Here is a 24,374-nt window from a genome sequence, read left to right as displayed (position 1 = left end):
CAAAAAAGGCAAGAATATGCTGAGAAAAATATATGCACTTCTCCTTGCCTCCTCTCTCACCAGACACAACTACAAGTACGGTTTCTCATGTATCCTGTCAGAGCTATTATGCAGATACACACATTTACACCGATAGAAGGTAGCATAAAATATGCGTGGTTCCATTCTTTGCTCATATTTTTATTTTTTTTATTATTTTTTTTAAAGATTTATTTATTTATTTGACAGACAGAAATCACAAGGAGACAGAGAGGCAGGCAGAGAGAGGAGGAAGCAGGCTCCCCTCTGAGCAGAGAGCCCGATGCGGGACTCGATCCCAGGACGCTGAGATCATGACCTGAGCCGAAGGCAGAGGCTTTAACCCACTAAGCCACCCAGGCGCCCCATTGCTCATATTTTTAAATTTACGGATATATTTTAGGGATTATTCCGTATTCATACATATATATCTTTCTCCTCCATTTTGTTGATGGATACATAATATTCCATTGCCATATTTACCCTCCATTATTTAATTGGTTTCATTTTGCTGGATGTTTATATTATTTCCAATATTTCATTTTTTTAAAGATTTAGTTATTTATTTTGAGAGAGAACGTGTGTGCATGCATACATATCCACACATGGGGAAAAGCAAAGGGAGAGGTAAAAGAAGAGAAGTGGTCTCTCTGCTGAGTGTGGAACCCAAAGTGGGGCGCCTTGTGGGACTCAATGGGGGGGCTCCATAGGAGGCGAGACCTCAGGACCCTGAGATCATCACCCAAGCCAAAACCGAGAGTCAGGTGCTCAACTGACTGAGCCACGCAGGCACCCCTCTAATATTTCATTATTAAACGGCTGCATTGAATATCCTTGATCACTACCATGACCTACACATGTAAGTTTATCTATAAGATAAATCCATAAAGATGCAATTGCTGGGTCAAAGGAGATGTATCTTTAAGGTTTAGAGACATGCCAAATCTAATGCTTCGGCTAAAATGTGCCCTTGTGTCTTGGTGGGTGAATGGAGTTTAGATGAGGCCGTAGGGTGGTTCTGGTTCTGATTTTGTGGCCTTGGTGCCAGGCATGTGGCTGCTGTTACACATTGTTTACCTGATGGAATATTTTGAGGTTCTTGTCATTCCTGTTTTTTGCTAACACTTTCCATCTGCCAGGTACTTTGCTAAGAGATTTAATTTCATTTTCACATTTGGTCCTGTGGAGTAGACCCTGCTGTCATCCCTATTGCAGTGATGGGGACTTGAGGGCCGAGAGAGGTCAAGTGCTTTGCTTAGGGTCATAATGTTGGTGGTGGGGTTGGGGTTTCATACACAGAGCCCCCAAGTTTAACCACCGTGCTATGTGCTGCAGTATGTTTCGAAGAGCAGAGGACATGTTGTGGACTTGTACCAGCATTTAACCTTGACGCTATTTCACTATTAACATTTTGGGTTGGGTAATTTTCTGTTTTTTGGTTGGGGGGAGCTGTTCTTTGCTTCATGGGATGGTTAGCGGCATCCTTTGTCTCTACCTTTTAGATGGGACTAGCACTCCCTCCTCCCATTGTGGCCATTAAAAATGTCTCCAGACAGTGCTTCGTGTCCCTGAGGCAGGGGTATTGTCCCCATTTGGAAACCACTGACTCAGATAAAGAGCAAATGTACTCTGGGGACATATTGTAACACTAGGAACATGGATTTGAGGAGACATATGGTGGCTGATGTCAGATTATCTTCCATTTGGTTGTCCCTGTTCAGGGACACCCATTTTTGTCCTACCCATGGTAGAGCAGCTGGGCTGCCCTTCACCTTAAATACCAGTCAAGGAAGAAACAGAAGGGTATGTTGAAGCCACTGTCATGCTCCACTCAGATCACCATATTGTTCCGCAACAGGACTTTGTCTTTTAACATGTAGTTTGGAGACATCCATGAAAAATTGCTTGGTAAAATAGACTTTTAAAAAATCATGCTCTCAAGTACAGCCCAGCTTTTATATTATATAGTCCCTCTATTTGTACGTTTTCATTCAGTGCTCTGTAATGCTCTACATCAAAATGGCAAAGCATGAGGCTTAAGTCACAGCACCCCCCTTATGTACACATGTCAGACATTGATAATCAATTCCTTCTCCCTCGTCAGATACACTTCCTTAGAATCTGCAATATATCACTTTAGGTGCAGACTATCAGCCAATTGGAGTTACTATGTGAAATGAAATTTATTTGCTACCCCTATTACACGGTGCCTTTTTGGCCGAGAAGAAGGATTATGCCTTCCAAAGAGGGGAGGCTTATCACGAGGTATTAGCTTATTTTTCAGTTACTCTGAGAAAAGTACTTGATGTATATGAAGAAATGTCTATTCTTAAGGCATCTGGAATTAATATCCTATTCTGTAAGAATAATCGGGCAGCTGGGAGTGCATCCGTATCGCGGGCACTTTACATATGCTGCCCTCCTGCTGATTGTTGTTCGTATTAGAACATCCCTCTCTCCCCCACCAAAGAGAGTCCCCTACCTTTAAGGTCCATGAAGCAGCCCACTGAGGGCTAAGTGAAATGCTTTGTGTACAGTGAGAACCGAGACAATTCCCTTAGCAAAGGACATTCAGAAGCTGTGGGATACTACTGGAACTGTGTCACTTCCCAGCATGGTGCATGTGCGGAAACCTTATAGAGCAAAGGGTCTGGACCGTCCAAGACTTCCACAAGTAGAGTCTGATTTACAAAAGCACCAAGGTCACGTCTATCTGGGAGGGGGACATATATTTAAGATTTGAAAATGCTTTTAGGTGGCATCTTACAACCAACTCTTCAAGAATAATGCTTTACTTTTTTGCCTTTTGGGGGCAATGACAGGGATTCCCACGGAATTGTTTGTATACATTTAGTGACTTAAGTAAACTGCATATAGATACCCATCACTGAAATAGTTTGTAACTCGTCTCCTGTTTCTGATCCTAGGAAAACAGGTAAAAATAATTGAGGGAGGAGAAAGCACCGGGTCAGAGGGCATCTGTTTCCTTCTTTGGGTCTGATGGGAATGTTTCTCCACTTTTAGATGGCTTAGTCTCTGTGAGATAGGGACAAATAAGACACATTATGGTCTCATGTTTCCTCTTCTGAGAAAAGAATTAAAAACTTGGGGGCCACTGATGGGCCTGTAGTGGCTTACTGAAATTGTTTTCCAAATGGTAACAGTGAATATTTTTATCTGGCCATGAAATCCATAGCTTTTTATTTTTAAATCAGATTCTCAGAGGGCTGTGGCACACAAAGAAAATTAGGAGACCACCTTTTTAGAACAATAACTGTCACACCTATTTTACCATGACCTGATTAGGCAGGGAAAAAGAACCCTTTATTCCACCTGTTTTAACTTTGTGGTTCAATTTCGGGTACAGAAGTGATGGGGAAGGGGCAAAGAATCCAGTGGCAATGTTGAAGCTTCATGAAGCAACCATATTTGGTGAGAAAGATGTATACCTCTGACTTAGCAGAGGGAATATGGTGTTTATTTGAATCACAACCTCTGTCTTAAAATCAGATTATTGAGAAACTATCAACCAAGAATACAGTTAATGCTGGTGTGTTAACTAAAACACCCTTTAGGGGCACCTGTGTGGCTCAGTTGGTTGAGCAGCTGACTCTTGATTTACGCTCAGGTCATGATCTCAGGGTCCTGGAATTGAGCCCTATGTCTAGAGCTGCACTCAGTAGGGGATCTGCTTGAAATTCTCTCTCCGTCCCTTCCCCCACTCACTCTCTCTCCCCCTCTCTCTCAAAATAAATAAATCTTAAAAAAAAAAACAAACCAACCATAAGACCCATAATAATAAGGTCATAAAGCCTCGAATGGAATACAACTCAGCAACCCTGATGACCACATAAAATCAGAAAGTCCTTCCTGAAAATTCCAGTAATTACCACCATGTGCATGGGTATCTGCAGGAAAACACTGGCAACATTTCTGTAAGGTTCTTGATGGCTAGACTTCTTGGTACAATGTTAATGATTGTTTGCAGTAAACTTTAGGTTGACCTGTGTTTATTTTTCAATACCACTACTTAAATAGAACACTACTGTTGGTATCCATCAGTCATTTGTAAAAACAGAAAACTTTGTAGAATGCATTTCAGTGATGCATAATGATAGTGAGATGACTTGTCTTTGATCTCAAGTTCATGGCCCATGGTGGAGACTCTCTCAGCCTGTATACTTGGGCATTGTAAATCACCGCACTAGTGGGTTAGGGAGGATATCTACAGATAGCCCCATTTTATCAGGATGGCTTTGAAAATCATATTTCCTAAATTTTATTTTGCAAATTACCAATGGGCTTGAGATACATACACACACATACACACATGTGTACAGTATATACACCTGCATTCACTTATGAGCATGTTGGACCTAAATCTGTATTTATGTCCTTGTCTATGTCAATTTCTCTATCTGCACAATTTTAGAATATCACTATTTAATAAAATGTAGTGGTCTTTCAAATTCTCTTCATTAGTCAACCTGTTTTGAGAGAGGTCCATTAGCTATTACCCATTGAAGGTAATAATCTATATATTTATGATGCACCTTAGTGGGGTCCTTTGTGACCTGCTATTTTATTAAACAAAGTAAGTTCATTTAAATGAAACCCATTTTGTTTGCTTTAGTGCTTTGATTTTTGACTTGGTTGAATTCTGGAGAAAAACTAAGCACAATTGTTTACCATTTGGATTGGATATGTGGTTCTCCTCCATATTTGAAGTCACAACCAACAATCCCCATAGATTGGAGCGACAGTGGTTTTCAATGGGCACAGATTTCACTGGATCCTTGCCAAGTGGCATCTTTGATTTTCTGTGCATCAATTTCTATATGTGGACAAGCAACATAATATCACACACTAACCAATGTTCTCTGCTCACTTCATGCATCCTGGTTTGCAAAAAAAAAAAAAAAAAAAAAGTTAAAAAAAAATGCTGAATCCCACAGAAAGTTTCCATTTCCCAGACCAAGCTGTGCACATAGCAGGGAGAAGAGACCAGATGGCCAGTGGGTTGAAATCAGCGGAGAACCAGCTGGGATGCATGAGAGGGCATTTCCTCCTCTACTTCCCTGGGAACCTGGTCAGGGCAAGTCCCGGAGCTCTGAGCAGAACAAGAGATGTCAATGTCAAGACCTCTGTCTAGCTCACAGGACCCTTGGACAAATCCGAGTTGGATTGGAAGCTGGCAGAAGATCTGAGGATGAGCTTTTAGTTTCCTGCTTGTTGGGGGAAAAAAAATAATAACATGCCAATGTGACAGAAGGTTCTAGGGTAAAATGCTGATGAACAGGAAATAACCATATTTCCCTGCGTTAACACTAGCTTGGAGAGTGAAGTTCTATGATGAGGGCACATGATTTGGGTGGTTTTAGAACCCAACGGAAAGAATTTTTTTTCCCATTTAAAGTGAAACCTTTTTTTTTTGTCACTGAATAATTACTCATTTCTTAGACTGCCAACTTCAGCAACCATGATTCCTAATCCCAGTTTTGATACCAGCATATTCAGTTATTTTGAGGAAAGCTACACACTTTTCACTTTTCAAATTCACTCATCTCTGATCATTTTTTTTTTTTTTAAGTGCTCTTATGGCTTTTTTTTTTTGGTTGTGTTTTAGTTAACTACTACTGCATAACAAATTAACCAAAAACATAATAGCTTAAAACAATAATCATGTAGCATCTCAGTTTCTGTGGGTCAGAAATCTGGGAGCAGCTCAGCTGGGTTGGTTTGACTTAGTCTTTCATGAGGTTAACAGTCAAGCTGTTGGTTGAGGGGCTGTCACCTGGGGGCTCCACTGGAGCTGGAAGCTCTGCTTCCAAGCTCACTCATGGGTTTGTTAGGATACCTTAGTTCCCTGATAGCTGTTGGACAGAGACTTTAATTCCCTGCCATGTTATTGTCTCTCTGTAGAGTTGGTTATAACATGGCAGGTTTCTTCCCCTAGAGCAAGAGATAAGAGAGAGCCAACAAGACAGAGGCCTGATGACTTTTTATTTTGATAGTTTCTCCTATTATTAACATCTTGCATTGGTATAGTACATTTGTTACAATTGATGAACCAATATTGATATATTTTTATTAAAGCTCATAACTTACATTAAAATTCACTCTTCGAGTTGCATAATTCTACAGGGATTGGAAAGTTTTTTATTGTGTTAAGGTATACGTGAATTTACTACCTTATCCATTTTGCGGTGTACAGTTCAGTAGGTATTAGGTATATTCATAGCGTTGTGTACCCATCACCACCGTCCATATTCATAGCTCTTCTCATCTTGTGAAACTGAAACTATACACATTAAACAATAACTCCCCATTTCCCTTCTCCCAGCTCCTGGCAACTAAGAGTCTACTCTTTTGTTTCTGTGACTGGAATCATACACTATTTATCTTTCTGTTGTCTGGCTTATCCCACTTAGCAAAATGTCCTCAAGCTTCATTCATATTGTAGTATGTCAGGTTCTCCTTCTTTTTTATTTATTTGTTTTTTTAAAAGTAGGCTCCATGCCCAGAGTGGGGCTTGAACTCATTAGTCTGAGATTAAGTCACATGCTCTACCAACTGAGCCAGCCAGGCACCCCTCCTTTTTTAAAGGCTGAATAAACATATACCACGCTTTGCTTATTCATTCATTCATTCATTGGTGGACACTTGAGCTGTTTCCACATTTCAGTTATTATAACAATTCTTGGTTTTAACAAATGTATAATGTCATATATCATACACCATTATAGTATCAAACAGAATTGTTCACTGCTCTAAAAATCCCCTGTGCATTAATTCCTTCTCTACAGACATGGGAACCACTGTTTTTTGTTTTTTTTTTTAAACTGTTTTCCCTTTTTCCAGAATGTTGTACAGTTGAAAGCATGCAGTATGTCATCTCAGTAGTTTTTATGACCAACCTCTCAGTCCCACAGCATTATTTCTGCCTTGTTCTCTTTGTTAGAAGTGAGTCCAGGGGTGCCTGGGTGACTCAGTGGGTTAAAGCCTCTGCCTTCTGCTCAGGTCATGATCCCAGGGTCCTGGGATCGAGCCCCGCATTGGGCTCTCTGCTCAGCGGGGAGCCTGCTTCCCTTCCTCTCTCTGCCTGCCTCTCTGCCTACTTGTGATCTCTGTCTGTCAAATAAATAAATAATATCTTAAAAAAAATAAAAAGAAGTGAGTCCAGCCTGCACTTGAGGAGAAGGTAATTAAGCACCCCAACTTAAAAGTGGGGAAAAATGAGGAATTAATGGACATATAATTTTTTAAAAGATTTTTATTTATTTGACAGATAGAGATCACAAGTAGGCAGAGAGGCAGGCAGAGAGAGAGAGGGGGGAGCAGGCTTCCTGCTGAGCAGAGAGCCCGAGGCAGGGCTCCATCCCAGGACCCTGGGATCATGACCTGAGCAGAAGGCAGAGGCTTTAATCCACTGAGCCACCCAGGCGCCCCTAATGGACATATTTTAAATTGCCACAGTAAAGAAGATGAGACAGTAAATGCTAGCATTTACTGAGCATCTACTGTGTGTTGGGCACCATGCATAGTATTTCATATGCACTATCCTTTTATCCCTTACACTAAGGCCATTAAGTTGCTCTTATATATATCTCCATTTCTCAAATGTTAGAACTGTGGTTTTCCATGTTACACATCTTGATTTTTTTTTTTTTAAGATTTTATGTATTTATTTGAGAGAGAGACAGAGAGTATATGAGCATGAGTGGGGTAGGGGAGGGAAGGGCAGAGGGACAGGAGAAGCAGGTTCCCCTCAGCAGGGAGCCCAACACAGGGCTGGATCCCAGGGTCCTGAGCTGAAGGCAGATGCTTAACCGAGTGAGCCACCTAAGGTGTCCCAATGTTGCACATCTTGTTAATAGCAAAGCCAGATTCAGACTTGCTTAGGCTCACATCAAAGCCTGCATTTTGAAATTATGTTGCTTTCTCTTAGTCTAGGGGAAATCTAGGTCAAAGGTTTAGATTTAGGGGACAAAATATGATTGAAAAATGTCAGGAGATGCCACTGGAGGGCAGTGTCAGACATCTTCTAGTTACTTCTCCAAAGACATTCTTTATCCTTCTCTCCACCATATTAGTTTCCTATGGCTGCTTAACAAATTAGGACAAACTCAGTGGTTTAAACCACACAAATTTATTATTTTAAAGTTCTGTAGTTCAGAATTCCAACATAGATCTCACAGGGTTAAAGTCAAAGTGTTGCAAGCCTTCTTTTACAAGGCTTTAGGGAAAAACCCCTTTCTATGCTTTTCCCAGTTTCTAGAGGCTGCCCACATTCCTTGGTTCATGGCCCCTTCCTCTGTCTTCTGACCCAGCAATATTGCATCTGACTCTCTTCCACCTCCCTCTTCTACCTCTAAGAATTCTTGTGTTTGAATTGGGCCTGCCCAGACAAATTCAGAACAAATCTCCTTATCTTACTGTCAGCTGATTAGCAGCCTCAATTCAATAAGCAAACTTTATTCCCTTAACTTACAAACCTAATATATAGGTGTTCACAGGTTCCTGGGATTAGGGGTAGATGTCTTTGGATGGAGCCCGTATTCTGTCTACCACGTCTACCCGCTTTTTACCCAGGAAGCTGATACATAAGGGATCACGACTCCTTTGCCCTTGGATTTTCACTAGAGTTCCACTTCTGGGGAGTTTGGGCAGGTTAGAGAGAGGGCATTGAGTGAGGTTAAGGCATTTATTGTTCCCTGAAAACATCCTCCCAACACAGGTTGCTGCTCCTCCTCACTAAGCAGTATCCTTTCCTTCTAGAGACCCCCTTACTCTTCCTTCCCGCCCCCCCCACCCCGCTTTTGGCCTAGGGATGGTAACAGCCATGCTGTTACTAATTTGGGGCTGCTGTACATCCTGTTTGGTTTTCCTACACTCTGCCTACACCTTTGAAAATAGTACCTCTGTAAGTAAAATCTCCTTAAATAATCCAAATTTGAGTATGCCATCTGTTTCCCATGGAGAACTTAACTGATATAGCGACAAAGGATATTCGTATTTAAAGTTTAAGGAAAAAAAAACAAAAAAACAAAAAAAACCCTGTTTTAAATTAGGGCAAGCTGAATCTTTCAAAGCATGATATTTAACCCATTGACAGAGATGTTGACGTGGAGCCAGAATCCTGGGGATGTTGCTTTCAGAAACCAGGTAAAATTTCCATGTTGAGGCAATGCTTTTGGACTACCTAACCAAGAACTTTTTAATAATGTTGAATGTTCTCATTTTGAGTCTTTCATGGTGGCTGTGTTACAAAAGGTAATGAGCTGAAGGATCTCCCCAGATTGTGGTAGGTTATTGTCCTGGTCTTAGAAGACCTGATTTAAATGTAAAAGATAAAATTCATTGTTTTTAGAATCTAAACAATTCCACAGGTGAGCTAATGAGCTAATTACAGATAGCAGTTTGAAAACATTGGCATTCCACAAGTAAACAGCATCTGCCTTTGATTAAGGTGTGAAATTTTAAAAAGGTGTCAAGTTATGGGTAATATCTGAAGATGTTCCCGTACTTCAGGTGGTTTCTTTTTTTTTTTTTTTTTTTTCTTTAAGTTGTGGAGGAAATATAATGAAATGTCTTTATATGTGTGTTCCTATGATAACCGTGAAAACTTAGTAACACACACCAGGATACTCCCTTGGTGTGATAATCAGTCCTAAGTTGCTTTTCCCATCTGGGGCATTGCCTGCTCCATTATTCACAGAGCTAGGGCTTTGTCACTGTCCCTTCATGTTTTGCATCATTGTTTTAGCTTTGGAATAATAGTTCCTTCTGCACCCACATACACAGAATTTGCAAAACTTTGAGATGGTTGTCTTTATGCTCTACCAGTGGTTCTATCTATTGATAGGACATTAAAATACGTAGGAGAGCTTTAAAAAGTACCAATGATACCCAGGCCACCATGGCCCCAGAGACTCCAGTTTAATTGTTCCAGGACAGGGCTTCTAATAAGTAGCCAAGGTTCTGACCAGCGGAACTAAAACAAGGCTTTTCAAATTTTAATGAGCACACGTAGTAATACCCGAGAATCTTGTTCAAATGAAGATGCAGATTGATCAAGTCTGGGTGGGGCCTGAGATTCTGAAATTTATAAACTCCCAAGTGATGCTGATGCTATGGATCCATGGAACACCCTTTGGGTAGTAAGGAGTAGAGCCTTTGGGTGGTTCCTGATAACATCTTAGGATGGCTAGATGTTAATATGTGGGTCTTTGGGGACTTGAATCAAGGCTCAGAGAGTTCTCTAAGAATCAGGAGACTGTTGCTTAATTTTGGTTTCAAGGTTATGGACTCAGTGGAGTCTTTGATAGGAAAACACAGCCAAACCTCTTCACATGCATCAATTCATTCATTCATTCATCCATCCATTCATTCATATATTTAACGCATATGTACTGGGTACCTGTTGTACACTAGGCATCTTTTAGTCATTGAAGATAGATCAATGACAAATCTTGCCCTTGTATATTCCAGTGAAGGAAGTAGAAGGAAGTACTTAACAAGTAAATATGAGTCAACAAGAGAAATAAAGATGTTGTTATGGACTGTGAAGAAAATGATGTATTAGGGAGATACCTTAGGTGGAGGGTGTGAGTATGGAGTTTAATTTGCTATAATTTGCTATGGATAGGACTGTCTGTGGTATCTCAGTTCGTTGGGTGTCTGCCTTTGGCTCAGGTCACGCTCATGGTGTTCTTGGATTGGGCCCCATGTTGGGCTCCCTGCTTAGCGGGGAGTCCGCTTCTCCCTCTCCCTCTGCCTTTCCCCCTGGCTACTCTTGGTCTCTTTCTCTCTTTTCCAAATAAAGAAATAAAATCTTTTTTTTTTTTTTTTTAAATGATCACTTTGGTTGCTATGTGGCAGATGTATTTGAGGAGAAGGTATCAAAAGACATAGTGAAACCGGTTAGTAGACTCTTAGAGAAACCTAAATGAGTGATGGCCATAGAGATAGATATCATTTGGTGGTAACAGTGACAGATGGTGGGATGAAGGGAAAGGAGGCAGCCAGGATGACCCCAAGCAATGGAGTAAATGTAGAGGTCCATTTTGGATAAGTTTGAAGTGTTTATGAAAATTTCAAGTGTAGATTCAAGAACAGAGTTTATACCCAAGTCTAGAGCTGTTAGGTAGGGAAGAAGTCAAGCCTAAAGATGGAATTGGTTGGGGGTGGCTGTCCACATATCACTGTATTAAAAGTCATCTTAGTGAATGAATTTTTAAGGAGAGAGAATGTAACTAGAGAAGAGTTGATGTCTAGGAAATACGGTTCTGTAGAAAGATTGGCCCTGGGTTCAGGATGAAAACTCTGGGTCCATCTTGGCCTGGTTTCCCAGACCTCAACCTCAAGGTAGCCTTTGCAGTGATTTTAATAATAACTGGTATGTAAACTTTCAGGAAACATTATTTCCCAGACACGGAACATCTGGTTAAAGCCTGTATAATTTGAATTGATGTTGGCTTTGTCTCGATGTCTCTCTCAGAGGGACAAATTGTGAGGAAACAAACATTATGTTGGATTATTATAGAGGGTGAGGGAAATAAGTTTGTTGGTTCCTTGGCCGGATGTCTAAGTATATGGTAAACAGAGTTAATGGATGTTGGGGAAGAGAAACACATGTGCAGTGCTGGCGTCCTTTCAGCAAAGCCAGGCAAGGTTGCTGATGAAGGACCCCTGCTGCTGGAAATGGAGTTGAAGATGTATTCTTGGACCCAAGGAGGAAACACAGAGGACACATTATCATATGGAATGATTACTTGGCTAATGAGCCTTGAGGGGCAGGAAAATTGACTACAAAACAAATTAAACCAGCACCTGACATTCTAATGTTCTTTATAAACAAGTAATAATGGCAGTGTGTGTGTGTGTGTGTGTGTGTGTGTATTCCCTTATACGAGCCCACTTATTTTAGCCAACTCCCTACAAATGTTGAGGATTACACTGACCAACTCCTCCTTCCCCCCAATTCATGGGCATGATACCATGTCTGAGGATGTGATTCAGCTTTTAGATATATCCTTTCTCTGTGACTGCTCTTGGCAGATGATGAAAGATGAAATTTCTCTGAAAAGCTCATTCCTTTGAATTGTGTTCCTGAGGAAGGAGGCCAGATGCCACATGACCAAAGCTTTAGAAAACTCCAGGATTTTTGGTGATGGGCGTGCAAAGCTGGGCTGTCTTCCATCTGCAATAAGGGCAGAGCCAGCCGGCCACAGACGGAAATACAGAGAAAGAAAAGGAAGTTAGGGGTTAAATTCCTCACAGATGGGATTATTTAATCCCAAAATGGAATGGTTTAGGGTGAGTGAATTCATTGTATATGGAGCCTTGTAAGGGTAGGGAGTACTTAGCTATGACAACAGTTGCCACAGCAATGTTTCATATATTCAATATTGGCTGTGTTTAGACTTTTTTTTTTTTTTTTTTTTAAGATTTACTTATTTATTTGAGAGAGAGTGAGGGAAAGAGGAAGAGAATCGGAAGCATATCTGCACTGAGCACAGAGACCAATGCAGGTCTCAATCCCGTAACCGGGATCATGACATGAGCTGAAACCAAGAGTTGGACGCTTAACAGACTGAGCCACCCAGGTGCTTCCAGAATTTGTTTTAAGGGTTTTGTATCGATTATCTTATCTAATTTCACAATCACTGCAGATGGGCAGGGAGTAACTATTTTTTGTCCCTATTTTATACATAAATATGTAAAATGTCCTAGAGATAAAGTAGTTTTCTTTGGGTTTCACAGCTAGGAAATATAATAAGCCAGTCTGGGGTCAGGGCTCAGGTAGTTGCACTCAGAGCTCTATTTGCAATGAGATGGAGGATATACTCCCTTAATAAAGAGTGAGAAGACCGTGCTCCATAAAAAAAAAGGCCAAGGTCTTTGTAGGATTTTACAATAGTTTTAATTTAAATATAGCCATTTACCTTATGGCTAATATGTGCTAAGAATTTGACCATAAAATTGCCTTATGGGATCTTGGGGTGTCTGGCTGGCTCAGCTAGAAGAGTATATGGTTCTTGATCTCAGAGTTGTGACTTTCAGCTCCACATTGGGTGTAGCACTTACTTAAATAAAAACTTTGGAAAATTCCCATGTAGAATCTGATTTTATCCTTATAACAACTTCATGGAATAGGTATTATTATTTTTATTTTACATCCGAGGAAGTTGGCTGAGGAAAGCTAATTGGCCAAGGTCAGGCAGTTACACTTGGCTGAGTTGGGATTTGAGTTGTGATCTCTGCCTCTGTTACTCAAAACCGTAAACATTATTTCTCAGTACATTAATATAAGCAGAGAGGAGTTTATTTTACAAATCCAGTGGAATGTGTAGCCTGAGTTCTCTATACCTTTTGAAGTTTGCTGATTTTTGGAAACAACAATACAACTATGAAGTCTAACTTAGAGTTTTCTTTTTTTTTTTTTTTAACTTAGAGTTTTCTTCTAGATCTCAGATTTCTTTCTAATGATCAGTGCTTCTGAATTAGCTCTAGCCTCTAATGCTTATTTCTCTTTAAGAATGGCTCATCTTCGCCATTCACCAGTAACCTACGAAATTGCGATTTCTTCTGTTCTGCCGCTGAAATTTCATTATTTAATGCTCCTGATAATAATACTGGATGCACGTTTCTGGATTAAAGTGTGTGCCTTCTCAAATGATGTACCCTGGAAAGGTTATTATTAATAAAGGTAGTATTAAAACACCACAAATAACTCTGTAACCTTGCTTGGGCTTAATAAATTCCCTGCAGAAAATTATTTGCAGTAAACTCTTAAAATTCAGCTCACTTTTAATATACTGTGGCCTTTAGTGACCCTTATCATTCATTACATACAAGTGACCTTTCCGCAGTTGAGAAGGGTAGTTGCAACAGCTTTTGGGTATTAATACTATAAGAGGTAGATACGGTTTTCATTCTTTGCTACTGATAATTAATTCATGTACTTTAAAGGTATTGCATTATTTCTCATATGACAGAGTCTGTGATGGTTTCATAAGGGCATGGGATATAAATGGTTATCTTGGCTAAAGTGGGTTTCCATCATTTTTAGACACTGTGTTCTACAGTAATACTTAGACAGGGACTAGGCTTGGAAGGAACCATGCCAGGCTATAGGGAACTTCATCATCATCTTACATCATCCTCTGTGGATTTTTTTTTAAGAGAAAATTTTTGTTATGCAAAACATTGAGCCTGTACCAAAGTAAAGAGACTAGCATAAAGAACCACCATATAGCCATCTCTCCGATTCAGTAATTATCAAGGTGTAGGTAATGTTTTTCCATCTATGCCCTTGATCACTCTCCCTGCTCAGGCTCATGTTACTTTGAAGCAAATACCAGACATCCTATCGTTGTTTCTATAAATATTTCAGTTTGCATTTCTAAAGGACAAAAAGGCTTTTGCTTCTCTGTTTTAATTTTGATTTAATTAATTTAATTTTTATTGTAGTGAACACTTGGGATCGATCCTTTCAACAAATTTTTAAGTGCATAATATAGTGTTATTAACTATAGGTACAGTGTGGTACAGCAGGTCTCTAGAACTTACTGTCTTGCCTAACTAAAACTTTATACCTTTGAATAGCTACAAACCATCTCACCCTCCCCCAGCCCTTGACAAGCCACCATTCTCTGTTTCTGTTGGTTTAACTCTTTTAGGTCCTTAATGTAAGTGGAATTGTTTAGTACTTATCCTTCTCTGTCTGGCTTATTTCATGGAGCATAATGTCCTCTAGGTTTATCCATATTGGTGCATGTGGCAGTAATTCCTTCTTTTTAAAACCGGATAATGTTCCACCATATGCATATAGCATATTGTCTTCATTCATTCATCAGTGGATATTTGGGTTATTTCCTTATCTTGGCTGTTGTTTTGTTCCTTTAACATTTTGCTTCTTCAACCTCTATGTGCCTGGTTTTCCGAATCTGTAAAATGGGAATAATGATAATAATACCTGCATCATGGAGTCTTGGGTGTATTAGACGGGGTTGTCTATGGCTCGGGTACACTGTGAGTGCTACGTAAGTTATCAGTTGATCTGTTGTGACTGTTAGCAGTAATCAGGCTTCAGTAGTAATGTCTGTTGATGCTGGTGTTACTGTCCTATATCCCAGCAATTTTACCTGGGTCTAGACTTTCCTCTAAACTGGAAGCATCTTCAGAGCAAGAGTCATATCTTAGCAACTTTTAAAAAAGATTTTATTTATTTATTTGAGAGGGAGAGCTCAAGGGAGAGAACACAAGCAGGGAGAGCAGCAGAGGGAGAGGGAGAAGCAGACGTCCCACTGAGCAGAGAGCCCAGTGTGGGGTTTGATCTCAGGACTCTGGGATCGTGACCTGAGCCGAAGGAAGCCACTTAGCCAACTGAGCCATCCAAGCGGCCAGGCAATTTTTATTTTCCTCAAGGCCAAACAGGGTGTGCATAGTAAGCTCTCAGTTATTATATGCCAGTTTTTATGTCATGTATATAGTGGGAATTATGCATGTAATTCCTTCTCCCAGTCTTGCATCCTAGTTGGGAACAGTAAACAGTGAAATAATACCATCTGGTACAGAAAGGTGTTGAAGATCAGGAAGTGCAAAGAGAGTTTGAAAGCACAGAGAGAGGGAAGGATGGGTTAAGCCATTGGGGAGTGCCTGGTCTTGAAGAAGGGGCTGGATAAAGAGTAACAGGGAGTTCCTTCTAAGAGGGGAAAGAGTAAGAACATCAGAGTAGGCTGGACAGGAGGTGGGTACCCTCAGTGTCTGAATCTAAACAAATAAACTATTTCATTGAGTATTAGTGAATCAAATAAAAACTGAAATGCATCAGTCACAGTTTTATCTTTTGGAGTAAAATAATGTATTAATATTCATATTCACCACCGAACCCCAGATGAAGTTGTCAGTAAAACATTATTCTGCTTATAATCTTACCTTACACAGGAAAGAGCTCTTCAAATGTAGATGGATTTCCCCAGTGTCCTAGTCTGTGCCTTCCTTTGTACACTCAAGAGGATGCCTCGTGGTGATGGCTATAACTCAGGAAACTTTTATTTTTTTAAAAGATTTTATTTATTTATTTGACAGAGATCACAAGTAGGCAGAGATGCAGGCAGAGAGAGAGGGAGAAGCAGGCTCCCCGCTCTGAAACGGGGCCGGATCCCAGGACCCTGAGATCATGACCTGAGCCGAAGGCAGAGGCTTAACCCACTGAGCCACCCAGGCACCCCAAACTCAGGAAACTTTTAGATGTGTGTGGAAGAAGCTGAAATCTCAGGCTTCTCTCCTACACATCAAATGTTTGCTTCACATTTTGGTTTGTACTGATTTGCTTATTAGGAAACACAATATAAAGTGCTGAAAAGGGGCAGGGAAGAATTATGATTGTATTATATATATGTTTTATATATATCTTATATATAAATATATACATTTAAAGAAATGTATGGATAATATTGTAATTTCAAAATTATAACAGTGGCTGGCATGTTTTGAACTTGGTGACCAGCACTGGTACAGCTATATCTCCTCCTGTCAGGTTCCCTGTCTTTCCCACGTGGCTGACATATTCCAGCTTTGAGAGTTAATGCAACATGTTCTAGTTCAAAGGATGACTCAGATGAGGTTGAAGGGCATATACTACGGGACATCTGGACTATCCTTCATATTGGATCTATGTACGTGCACACTGGAGAAAAGAATCATGATTTTATTGTTATTTGTTTAGAACCAATCAGTGCCATGAAAATTCTTGTTCAAATCTCAAGTTCCCCTCTGCCTTTGAAGTTTAATATGTTTCTAAGCTTGAAACTCACAGGTTTGCCTGCATCTTCACATAGGATTTGTCAGTTGGAGATAAAGCTGCTATTGTCCACTGTCTACTATTTTACATTTAGCCAGGGGCTACTATTGGCTATTATTTTAAATTTTTTATTTTTCATAAATATTTGCAAACGGAGCACATAGAATCGTGCATCATGGAAGTCTATTCTTTGGCGAGGGACTGTGTGTAGATGGCATGTTAACGGTATTTCAGTAATAAAAAAAATAAAAATCTTAAATTTGAAAAAAAGAAAAAAATAAAGTACTGCATTATTATGAAAGAAATTTTTTTGAAAACCTTAAGTGTTGGAGTCTGGTAAGCAAAGGATTTGAAGATTGAATAAATCAGCAAATAGCACACATGATTTTTTTTTCCCCCCTTTTGTCTCTTTCCTTCTCCTCCCTCTCCTCCCTCTTCTTCCTCTTCCCCTTCCTCTCCTATCTCCTCTCTGTCTCCTCCTATATTCCCTCTCTGTTTCTTCCCCTTGACCCCTTTTCTCTTTTCCTCCTTAACCCATTTGTATTTGAGTAAAGGTCACTGTTGACATCCCATTGGGACATCTCTAGAAAAGGAAAATAAAAATCTTGTGACTCGTCTCTGCAGGGAATTGGAAGGCCAGCCCTCCTTTACTTCTCTTCTTCCTATATCCCAACCCCTGTACCTGTTACTAGGAGAAGAGGCTGACATGGTTGTTGACCAAATCAGTGAAAATGATCGTTTAGCACCAACATGGGCAGGTCTTGGTGTGATAAGCACTAGGAATATGTCAAAGAGATGGTCTGTGAGAGGTACATCATGAAATCACATCTCCAGCTATCCTGTTGGTCATCAGTGATAAATATTTGAGACAGTGGCTAGACTGAACATCTCATGAAGAATTAAGATAGCTCTGAGACACCAAAAATGAGCTGCGTGCAGAAAGAACAAAGAGCAAGTACAGATTAGTCACCAAAGTACTGATGTGGCATTTGATTTGACTGCTGTTTTTATGATACCATTCCTCCAGAGTGAAAAGTAAGTTGGTGTTTGTAAATGCCCTGGTGACAAGAATCTCTTTTTCCCTGAAGAAGGAGATCTATGTATAACTGAATTTTCCCAGAGAACACAAGAGCAGGGGAGAAGCAATAAATCAAGTGAGTTTTTATGATCCCTATAAGCAAAAACATACTTCGGTTGTGATGGATTGTGATGGAGAGTAAATGAGATTGCATGGAGGCTATGTACTGATGTTGGTACTTACAGTGCTTAAATGTATCGCCTGCCTCCTCTAAATGCAGCTCCTTCGTTGGCTTTCTGTGATGCAGGAAATATCAGAATAATGAGCTGTTTTTCCCCCTGTCTTCATACTTTAATATCATGCAACTGTTTATTAATAAGCTCCAACCCCCAAAGGATTTTTCTAATCCTATTCTAATATCAGACTAAATTTAATAAGATCTATTCTTGTCCCGACTGCATATGCCTCATTCATTCATTTATTCAACTAATATTTATTGAGGGTCTCCTATGATGACAGGCACAGGGTTGGGCTTTGGGAATAAAATGTTGAAACAAGACAGGCTTGGTCTGTGCCTGCAAATGGGGACAGACCAAAAGAGAAAAAGAAGAGCAAAGGCGCTGAGCTAAGAATGTGACCAGGTATTTAAGGGCGTCTATAGTTTCTCTATTTTAATGACTTAGAGATTTGGGGAAAGACCAGAGTTTAGAATATTTGGGGAGGGGGGAACAAAAAAAAAAGGAAGGAAGGAAGGATTGTCTCCGAGGACTGTGGAGGGGAAATGTCTTGCCGTTTTCTCATTTTGGCAGGCCCCCTTGGCCTTGTTGAAATTTTATGATGGTTTGCTATGTTCCTTTGAGGGAAACGTAACTTTATTCAGGTTACCAGAAGTAGGCAACTGCTCAGTTGAATTCCTGATGCAAGACAAGATGTCTTGCTGATGGTAAGGTCAAAGAGGAGGGGAAATCTTCAGAGGGAATGAAAGCCTGAAGGCTTCACTTCAGACAAAGGCCTGACCCAGGCTTTTCACACTTGAAAGGATGCCAGATTTCAAAGGGGGCAGTGCCAAAGGAGCTAAAGGCAGACATATGGGAAGCCTTGTGAAAAGAGGGATTTTGTTTGAAATGAGTTTGAGGACTTGCTGAGTTTGAGGGTCGAACAGAAAAATGCAACTGCATTCTTTTTAATCACAGAAATTCTTGGTATAATAATTTTCTATCAGGAATATGAGTGTTTATTGGTTATCATTGTCTCTCCCTCCTCCTCCACGTGGTTGTGCCAGAGACCCTACTTTGGCAGCTTCTTGCACCGGCTTAGAACTATTTTTCAGATGGGGCTGTTGTTTACATTGGTTTAAAGCTCTAAAGAGCCATCTTCACGAAAGTTATGATGTCTTGATGGCACCAAGGCAGCATTGTTCAGAAAGTACTGAGATCAGTCTTGTATGTGTGTCCATTCCTTAGTCCGCCCATCCATCCGTCCATCCATCCATCCATCCATCCATGTATCCATCCATCATTAATGTTATTAAGGGCAGCAGCACCGTTCCCCTCGATCACTTACCTAGGTATTCCTACCAGTGAAAGTGGAACGACTATTTCAGACTCTGTAACTGGGGAACCAAGGGAAACAATGACTATAAGTGAACGTCACATCTCCGAAAAAGCAGACAGCACATGTTCTGCTAATCATGGTGCTGCTTTCTCTCTTCATGAAAGTCATAATTTGCACATAAGGAGTTCAGATTGGGCAGGAGGGAGCGTGAAAGCAGAGCCAGGGTTTAAATTTTTCCCGGGAGTTAAGATGTCTTTTGGAAATCCAGGTAGCTATGAAGGAGGATCCAGAACAAAAGACGCGTAAATCCTGATTCCTGAGAGAGAATCTTGACCAAACAGTGGTGGTTCTAAACATAAATTAAACCAGGAGGACTGAAAAGCGATACATGACTTGTAAAGATGACTGGCTCTTGTCCAGGGGCCTGGGGTACGGTGATTTCTGTGGAGAAGGCCTGATTTAAATCTTTAACTATTTGATTCTTTTTAATGTCCTATTTACTCTGCCCTTTTAAAAATTTTGTATTTTTAAGGGATAGTGAGTGCTTTAAAAGAGAAATATTTCAAGTTCATGTTTGCTGTGGGGAGGAGAGTTTGCGTTTAAATTGCTTCTTTGGGTAAATAGATGTATTTTTGACATGGGAGGTTATTCAAACTGAGCATCTCTCGGTTTTATGTGTTATGTTTCTTCTTTCTTCTCTCTGTGTTTTACTTTTAGAAGCTGAAACGGGGCCTTGGCCATCTGTTTATCCATTTCAGCCAAATTCACCATTCAGATAATGTACATTTCACAACTTAAGCCCACTTAGAGATCACTTTTCACCACTTAAAGAGCATTTAGCCATGATTCCAGGAATAGAAATTGTATCCTGAGACCCATAATGACTTGATGGGAGAATAAAGGATCATTTGTTATGCAGCAAGTATAAAATTATAACAACTTCCCTCTGTGTTTACAGATGAAGGACATTCTGGCTCTGGAAGGTGGGGGGGTGGTAAGAGTCTCTACTCTATTTGTTGATTTTCCCACTCTATTTGTTGTCTTGGAAACAGATATAGGACATGGCATTTAAGGAAATAGATAATTGTCACCATTTGGACCTAAAATTAGGATTAGGATTTTTTACATAAAACAAGAATGGAAGACATTTTACTTATTAATTGGGAGGAATAAGCTTGTAGCTACTGTGTTCTGATTTTGGCTCTCGAATTCTTAGCCACGGTATGGCTAAGAGGATGTGTCATGTCTTTGTCTGTAAGATGGTGACAGTAAGAGCAGGCCCCTCCTAGTATTGATATGGGAGTTAAATGAGTTAATAGATGTAAAACACTTAGAACAATTTCTGGTACATACCACATGTTCTGTAAGTCTTCACTGTTATTCTAGGCTATTAATATGCTGTTACGTGAAGCTCACTGTAATAATCTTATGAGACCAGCTCTCCTTATAATGCTTTAGCTTGACCTTTTGCAAAGTATCTCTTCAAATTCAACCTCTAAATTAACAGTTCAATAGACTTTGATGTTTGTTTCCTGCCTTGCTTGTGGTGGTATAAACAGAAGTCCACCACATGAGTTTGTCTGAGGCAATAAAAAATCAGAATCAATGTTACTGATCATTTGCCTAAAAGTACCCTAAATCCACCCTTATTATCTTAAGACAAGAAATTATCTTGGAAAGATTCAGAACTATTTTCCAGAACCTGAGGGCACATAGTTTAATCACAGAATCCAAAGGGGAGACAGTTCAGTCAGTTACTCGTGAAGAACTGAAAACAGGGAGAAGAGTCTGTAGGAGTTAGGTCCGTCACACTGTCTTTTCAGGGCTACCTGGAATCTACACTGTTGTCTTCTCTCTGCAGATATTCCCCCTGTATATGGCACATGGAGAAGCATGGCTGCCCTGCATCTCATCCTACTCTACCCACAAGACAGATAAAAATCAATGTATTCATTTAAAATTACCGAAGATAGAAACTGGTTGGCCTGGCCCTTGCCAGAAGTCACCCCTAGTCCAACCCATCAGACTAGAGAACTGGGGTCTTGATGCCTAACCTACCTGGGCAGGGAGTGGGGGAGATGGAAGGATAGGTTCTACCAGAAGGGATTTTAGAAGGTCAGGGTCCCACTACACTACTACAAATTCATTGACAAGTTAAGAAACTGGTATATGATAGGGTCCGTGATCAAAGGAGAAAGACTGATACAAAGCGAAGGTCAAGCAAAGCTTTATTTCGCGCCAAGCATCGAGAATCACACCGACCAATTGGGGCCGCCTCTTACAGAGAGGGTGACCCCTCCCTGCCTTACAGACTAACTTTTATAGAGCAAAGGCCATGTGGTTGAGCCTGGCCACACACAGGTGGCCAATGAGATTGTAATACACAGAGAAAGTTGCATAGGCATGCTAGGTCACACACCGGTGGCCAATTGAATTACAATTTACCCTATAGTAGATATATGAACTAGCCTATCACTTTGGTCAGAATTGGCACCCAAAAGGTGGGGCCCACACTCCTCGGTAGCTAGGGAGACAGTATGCATGCTCCACCGATTGGATGTCTCCACCTGGCCTGACCTGCCCTTGTATTTGGGCTCTGTTACCTGGGACTTGTTGACCATATTTTACTAGTTTCCCGGGCTTGCTTTTAAGTAAGTCCCCTGGGTGGTAGGGCAGGGTCAGTTTAAGTTTTACTGCATAAACAACAAAATGGCTGTTCAACCGAGATGGAGCTGCTCTGGCTAAATAGGACCTTACAGTATGCCAAATTTCCAAATGTATTTGCCTAAATAATTAGACTATATTGAACTTGTTCTTTGTAATGTCAGAGGAGAGAACTAAGGTCGATGGGTATAAGTGACAAGGGTCAGATTTTAAGTCCCAAGGAAGGAATTTTGAAAAATATGAAAATTATATATATAAATTATATATAAATATAAAATATGTATTTAAGTTATGGATGAACCTCTCTTTATATAGAGAGATACACTATATCCATATCTATATCTTATCTATGTATCTATATCTAAAGAGATGTCTCTCTATATCTCTCATCTGTCTTTCTATTGAAAGAGATTTGATTGTGGGAGCTGGCAAGCCTGAAATTTATAAGGCAGATTGTCAGGCTAAAGATTCAGACAGGAGTTGATGTTGTAGTCTTGAGGCTGAAATCTGTAGGCCTTCAGCCTGGAAACTGACAGAATTTCTACATTACAGTCTTGATATAGAATTCCTTCTCCAGGAAACTTGTCTTTGCTCTTAAGGCCTTCAACTGTTTCAGTGAGACCCACCACATCATGGCAGATCATCTGCTTTACTTACAGTCAACTGATTATAGATGTTAATCACATCTACAAAATCCCTTCAGAGCAACCATTTTAGGCTGGGCACCATAGCCCAGCCAAGTTGACAGAATTAACCATCATACCATCCTACACCATCTTGATGAGTCTGATCTTTTCATAGTGGCAAGAAAAGGGCAAGAAAGGCAACAAAGCAAACAGGGCAGATGATTCCACGTTTAGCACCTGAAATGCCAACTCACCAGGAGAATAAGTTTCAACTGAGTCTCCCAGGACAGGCTACCTTACACATAGTGTGGGTACCAAGAACATGGATAAATCAGTGTGGATTTATTAGCATTTAATTTACGGTTTCTAGTCTGGAGCATGTTTCTGGAAGAGAAATGGCAGACATACTATTTGTCCAGTATTCCATCACTAGTCTTTCTTTCTCTCTATCTGACATCTTATATCCTTATGTATTTTTCAACCAAAATTTTCCTCCCCGATCACATGTCTTCTAACAACTACCACTCAGAGTCCTCCCAAATTCCTCCCAACACTGGGGCTCTTAAGACTACCTTTTACTCCACTGTTGATATCATCATTTATTCTATTTTCAAGTGTGGTATTCATTACAGTGCCATCAGCATGAGGAGAGGGGGCCTGTCACCAGGGCAACCAGAAACACAGCATGTACATTCCCTCCTTAGTGGATGTCTCCTTCCCTCTTGGTAGGATTCCAGCTGTGTCTTTGATTCATTCCATGTATGTGGTCACTGGAATGTAGACACTTGACAGCCTCCTCATCCTTAACTTGTCTGTCTTTATATAGCCCACTGGCCAAGACCTGCAGTCTAAAATACACTGGTTTATTACCTTTAATTTCTGCAAATGCAACACAGAATATTTCCAAGTGCATTTAACCACATGGTTAGATCTTTACAAACAATCTAACCTGTAATCCTCTAAAATTTTATTTATTTATTACATATTCTAATGCATGTCCCTCCTCTAGTATGATACATTTTTCTCCTGATCAATACTACCCATTAATACTGAGCTCTTCATCACTGAAGGTATCCAGCTACATGACCATCTCTCTACCTAGGCTTTTTAAAGGCTATTGCATTATAAAGGAGGTTGGAATAGGTGACCTATTAATTCTTTAAAAATCTTCAGCTATAGGTTTACTTCATATCCATAACTTTCCCCCACATATATAATTTTAGGTATGGTAGATCTGTGAAAATGAAGACATCTGAAACATTGCAAATGCAAGCATCAGTGCAGAATGTATGCATGCAGTTTTCCATATTCTTCTCTTTACCTCCATAAAACCACTCAATTTATGACTAATTTGATTAAATTTATCTTTGATGGTATACATGAGGAAGTGGGACTATAAGGGGACAATCTAATAAGAAAATCCATTCTTACATTTTCTACTTGGTCAGAATACATAACAATTTTTAGTAGGATCTATGTGTATATGTTTCTGGGTAGTATACTCCTAGATTTTGCCCTTGATCAGTCATTTCCAAACTTGACATCGTATTTGAATCATACACACACACACACACACACACACACACACACACACCACACCCCCTCTCTGAGCCCAGGACATGGAGAATATGAGTCACTTGGTCTGGAGTAAAGCCCAGTATCTGTAATTTAAAAAAAAAAAAAA

Source organism: Enhydra lutris, unplaced genomic scaffold (assembly GCF_002288905.1).
Source record: "Enhydra lutris kenyoni isolate GAN:26980312 unplaced genomic scaffold, ASM228890v2 scaffoldscaffold45, whole genome shotgun sequence".
Lineage (NCBI taxonomy): Eukaryota > Metazoa > Chordata > Mammalia > Carnivora > Mustelidae > Enhydra > Enhydra lutris.
This window is presented reverse-complemented; position numbering follows the sequence as displayed.